The sequence below is a fragment of the Vicia villosa genome, unplaced genomic scaffold (assembly GCF_029867415.1).
Source record: "Vicia villosa cultivar HV-30 ecotype Madison, WI unplaced genomic scaffold, Vvil1.0 ctg.001509F_1_1, whole genome shotgun sequence".
Classification (NCBI taxonomy): domain Eukaryota; kingdom Viridiplantae; phylum Streptophyta; class Magnoliopsida; order Fabales; family Fabaceae; genus Vicia; species Vicia villosa.
The window spans coordinates 98,504-104,716 of record NW_026705644.1 but is presented as its reverse complement, the minus strand read 5'-3'; positions in this window follow the sequence as shown (position 1 = coordinate 104,716).

Genomic DNA, 6,213 nt, shown 5'->3' with positions numbered 1-6,213 from the left:
ACAATTTACAATTCTCTCAAATGAAAATTAATATTTAGTTGTCATAATTAATTAAAGAATCACAAATGACAAAATAATTCACAGTATTAAGAATAATAAAGCCTTAAATATTACAGTCCTCTTATATTATATACTATTATACTATTTTATCCTTTCTTTTAACGAGAGTATATATAATTTTTTAAATGAATAATATATATCAATCCATAATACATGGTAAAAAATAACAGTAAATATGGCTGCAAAAATGAAAACATGGTATTTTTTGTTTTTAAATGCGAAAAAATCAATATAAATAATTAACATTAACAAATATTCCCTCCATTCTTATAGTATTGTATTACTTTCAAAGTTTTGACCACTCTTAAGGAAAACAGTGAGTAGATTCTATTAAAGAATATATTATATAAAGTAATATATGCTATTTATCTCTATTCTTAAACAGATATTTTATTTTAAAAAAACAATAGTAATAAATAAGGGTATAAATGGAAAAAGGTTTAATTATTAATTAGAGATGTAAGATCATAATCAAAATTGAGATAACTCAAGATATACCTCTAGAGATAACAATGGACTAAGTATATTAGACATCCGCAATAATGAGTAGGATAAATATTCACGCTGTGAGTATTAGCCTGAATCTAAATAATTCAAAATACACACATTTAAATATATATAATCAATCAATTCATATATTTAATTTTTTTACAAATATTATTACTCCCTTTAACTCAAAATAAATGTCATATTTGTAAAAATAATTAATCCCAAAATAAGTGTTATTTTTAGTTTCTAATGCAATTTTAATTTTTATCTTCCAATTCTATCCTCTAATTAATACTCTTATAATTTATTATTTCTGTCTAATTGCATTAATGATAATAAGAATACACTAATAATAAATAAGGATAATTTGGTAAAATTGTCAGTATCTCTCTTTCATTTATCACATTTTCTTAATCTGTGTGAAAGTATCAACTATTAAACTTATTTTGTAACGGAGGGAGCAAAATCTAAATCCAAATAGTTCTTTAAGTAGAGATCACTCTATATACCGGTCTCCCAAGTGTTGTGTTATTGTTTATTTTCTTTCCTAATTAGTTGTTATTTTAGTGTCGATTTTTCTACGATATCTCTATATCAATGTTAAAAGTGTTTTTTTTATATTTATTGTTCAGTGCATAAATGTTTTTTTTCTAATTTGATTTCTAAGTTTATATACATTGTTATGTGTTTTTATTTTATTTCAATGAATAATATATTCACCGCTACAAATTTAGTAACAAATTATATATAACTTCTTAAAATACAAGCACAAGCACAAGCACAAAGAATTCACAAAATGAGAGATGGGAGAGTGAAGTGAAGAAATAGGTTTGAGAATCTAAAGACAAAATAGAGATGGTGCAATGATAGATACCAATTGAAAAAGATGGAGGGTGAGAAAAAATAAAATGAACGCTCAATCGTTGTAGGTGAAGGTCACAAAGCTAGAAGAAAGGAAGTATATTGAATAGTAGAAATACTCAAAGGATGGAGAATGCAATCAATGGAGGAAGGGACAGAGGAAAAGAAGCATAGTCAACATTCTTTTTTTGTTTTGTTTGAAATACTTGAAAGTTTTAGGGTTAAGACTATGCTAAACATATTTCAAAATATGGGAATACAAGAGAAGTTGCCATTCTTTCAAAAATGGACAAAATAGGACAATGTTTTCAACTTTGTAAGGTTTTATGGTATAATAATATTAAACTATTTGCTATAAAACTCGACAATATTATTGGAAGGGAAAAAATCTTTGTAAACATACCAAAATTTCAAAAGAGTGTGGGTGAAAATCAAAGAAAGAAGGAGAAAACAATTAGCAGATAAAATTTCCAAAAGAAATCAGACCTAGAGATCAACACTATGTAAATAAAATTTGTGCACTGAAGGTGAAAAATCGAGGACTTTGTGAATGATTAACGGCTTAGAAAAATTAAAGAAAAGTACAATGGAAATGGGTCGAATTCTTGTCAAATTTTGTAGTCACGTAGTTAAAGCTAGAGTAATTACAATGAGCATTCACGATGTTGAATTTAAAATAAAATTTATAAATGGTACGCTTCAAGTAAGAATGTATGAGAAAAAATGGACAGTTATTTATGTGTCAGATGATGAATCGAACGATGATTAAGATGAAACATGCGCGTTCCTGGAGAATCTGCAAGAAGAACTAGATGAGTATGTTAATTGGGACAAGGAAGTCATATCATCACATTTAATGCCAATTTATCAAAGGGGTGTAAAAGAGGACGTTTTCATTAAAATGGATACAAATATGCTTATGTTGATTGTTTTTCTATTTGTTTTGGGCGAGTTTGGAGTTTGTGTGTTTGGTTAGGATGTTGGTTTTCATGTGACATGAGGTGTCTCTTTTTTTCTTCCCCTTTTTGTATTTGTTTGTGATATTTTCTATATAGTAAAACGAGAATTTGAATTGACGTGTACATTCCCTTAGCATGCCTTATTCTTTGATGAGCTTTGCATTAGTACATTGTTATTTTTTCGTTTCAAAAAAATAAGTTGAAAAGGAGATGCGTGTGGATGTGGCATGGGTTGACCAAGTATTGACTTTAGTATACGCAAAAAATGGATGAGAAAAATAAGGAAATCAAATATGGAGAATCTACATTCATTCCTATTTGATAACAAATGAGGAAAATTTAATATATACTTAAAACATGAATATTAGTAGTCTAACAAATCATGAGAATAATATGGAAGATGTGCCTCCAATAAAAAATAATAGGCATGTCAGCAGGTCAGTAAATTAGGATGACACATATGACATGTTCCAAAACCAACTAAAAATATCTAATCATATGTGCAAAAATGAAGAGAGCACACTATTACCATACGAGATATTTTGAAGTAAACAAAAAAGTCAACTCAAGTGCAGAGAGAATAACATTCCTTCAAGACAAAATGTGGAAAGAGGGGAACTTTACTGTTCTTTCCGGTTGAACTGGTGGCCAGCAACAATATACTTGATCTTCGGTGATGGTTGAGAGAAAAAAGGGGGTTGTACCTGCAAGGCACTCTGATGCCAAAGTAAGTGAAGGAACGAAGAGGTACAATAGAAAGTATTAGCTTTTAGGTGTGAGAGATGAATTACCTTGCCCTCTAGAAGTAGAGGGCTATTTATAACGGTCCCTTTGGATTGGATCCCCTACTTTCGTAGGCTTGGGCGCTATTTGCGGCCCAAAATATAGGAGACGATTAGGTCGGGTTCCGACCAGTCGTGCCCGGGGGAACTAGCCGTTGCCGAGAACAAGGTCCCCGCGTGCTCGATTGGTCACCAGTCGTGCCCGGCAGAAAGGGACGTGCCTTTGCCTGTGGGCAGTGTGTGTTGGGTCAATGCTTATTAGGCCAAGGAGTGGATTGAGCCAATTGAAATGATTGGGCTAGTCCAGAACATTTACCTACAAAGAAAATTTGTTCCATTGCTCATTATCAAAATATGTTTCAACTTTCAAATTGAAATCTTCATCTAAAAAAAGCTCAATCAAGTCCACCGGAGCAATTTAATATCGCAATTCAAACTCTTTACCAGATATCGCCATGGGAAACAACAAATTTTGGACAAGAAAAGATTTAGATAAAACAACAAATATATTGAGAAATACTCAATAACTAGGCGTAAAAGAAAAAAAGATGTAGTTCTACCTCACAAAGATTGAAGAAGTAGAAAAAAGAGACAAAAAACCAAGGAAAAGAGAGAGTGAACCTCAAATATTGTGTTATGAAGATAACAACCTTTAACATGAGAGGGGGGGGGGGGGGTAATTCAAAGAGAAGAAGACTATTAAATTTTATCGAAACAATTAATTTTAATATTTTTTATTTCAAGAAACAAAAAAAAAACTCTTTGAAGATTATATGATAGAAAACCTATGGGAAAATAACGATGTGATGCAGGCCTTTAAGCCAGCAGTTAAGTTCTATGGAGAATTAATTACCATGTGGAAAACTCAATTATTTAACTTGAGTTTTAGTTTCTCGGAAGATGGGTCTTGGGTGTTAGTGTAGAATGCAAGAAAAGTTTGTTTACATAGTAAATTTTTATTTCTCATGTTGTAGTGATGGAAAAGGGAAATTATGAATTGATTTAATATAAGTAAAAGTGAATGTTGCATATTAGGGGACTTTAATGTTGTATTGTTCTTAAGAGAAAGAAAATGTATAAGTTAGAATAGAAAAAAATGACAAGTCTCAAGAAAATGGATTGGTGATTGTTAGGGACCAAATAGTACTAATTTTCAAAAATATTTTTGGTCCTTTTAACCACTTTTTACTCAATAATCACACTTTTATTCATACAATTTAATAATTTTGCAATTGTGTTAGCTTTAGATTTAATTGAATAGTTATTTCACATGTTTGTTAGTTTTGTAGTATTTTTGGAAAAGGTTTGAAGATCATGGAAAGGAAGAGGAATTACATGAAGACTTGGAATAGCAAAAGAAGTGCTGATGAAGCCAGTTTTCCCCGCAAACAACCTTTGCGCCGCCAACTGATGAGTGCTGAACAAGTTCAGTTTTGAATTACAAATGATGTGGCAAAAGACACAGTGATTGCCCCGCAAACATTGAATTGCACAGAACAGTCATTACTACTAACAAGTTTGGAAATATAAATAAGGTTAACACCCTATAAAAAAATCAGGGTTTTACTACACAAAAATTGCAACAGTTACTTGATAACCGTCGTAAATCTAATATATATACGCGTGTAACAACGATATACACCTAGCGCGCTCATATTATTCTAGTGTAAGTATATTTTTTCTTCCTACCCACCCTTTCTCTTTTAGCAATATGAACATTTGAAGTTGATCATTTTACTTGTTTGCTTTTCTAATTTTACGATTGTACGTGTCTCAACAATATTAACATTTTGGCAGTAATTTGTCAAATCCAATGGTTGGTGTTGCACATCACGTGTTGTTTATGCGACCCTATGGTATGTTTGATATTATTGTTTTACTAGAAAATTCATTGAGTCTCTTCCTATTCATTGATGAAATATTCAAAATGCAGAATTTTATAGGTGTAAACTATTATGACAAAGATTGGAAATTTAATCAGAATGTTGTAAAGGGCCAGACTTCCAACTCTAGCAAGTATGATTTATTTTTCCTAGAAATTCAGTAACCAGTGATTTTAACAAACTTCTGAGTAGTTATGCCTAGTTAGATTATGATTTAATTATGATTTCGAATTGTTTTTTCAAGTCTGGTGCCTCCAAATCTGGTCAACAAAATAAGAAGTCTAAGAAAGGTCGTCGGTGATATTGCATTGATTACCATATTCACTTAGTAATTTTCTCTTGTACCTTGAGTATGTGAAAGATCGGAATGTAACTAGATTTTTTTTTGCCATACCTTGCATATACAATTGTGTCGAAACACAAATACTTTCCTTTAAAATTTTGTATTTCTTTTCTAAATAAATTTATTTTTTGATAAATTAAAAAATTTCTTATGACAAGTATATATATATATATATATATATATATATATATATATATATATATATATATATATATATATATATATATATATATATATATATATATATATATATATAAAATTTCAGAAATATACTAACTGCAGATTTACCTACAGATTTGAAAATTCCTAAGAATTTACCTGCAAATATATATGCGATATTACCTACGGTTTTAGAGTAATAACCAAACATCCTATAAATCACGACGATAGTTTTAAACTGTAACGAATAACAACGAAAACAAAGGCATATTCACGATTGTTTTTAACTGTCGTCATTTCTAGTTTAAGTCAGTTCCAACCCGTCGTGAACTAGCGCGGCGGTTGGTGTAACAGTTTTGGCAACCGTTGCAAAATAGGTTGGGGACACACGATTCTTCGATGATACTGCAACCGTCGTTAGATTGTAAATTGCGGTGGTTTTAACGGTCGCAATCTGACAAAATAACCATAATTTTCTTGTAGTGACATGAATACTAGGAATGTAAAGCACATTATGTAAATTCAAAGAAGATGAAATAACAACACTACGAGAAATGGAAGCAGTGATTTGGGAACCATCAGGTAAGCTAACATAAAGAGTAACAATGTTTTTGTATGCAATAAAAGATGATTTATTAAAGAAATGTGATCAATAACACCAATGTCTAAAATTCAAA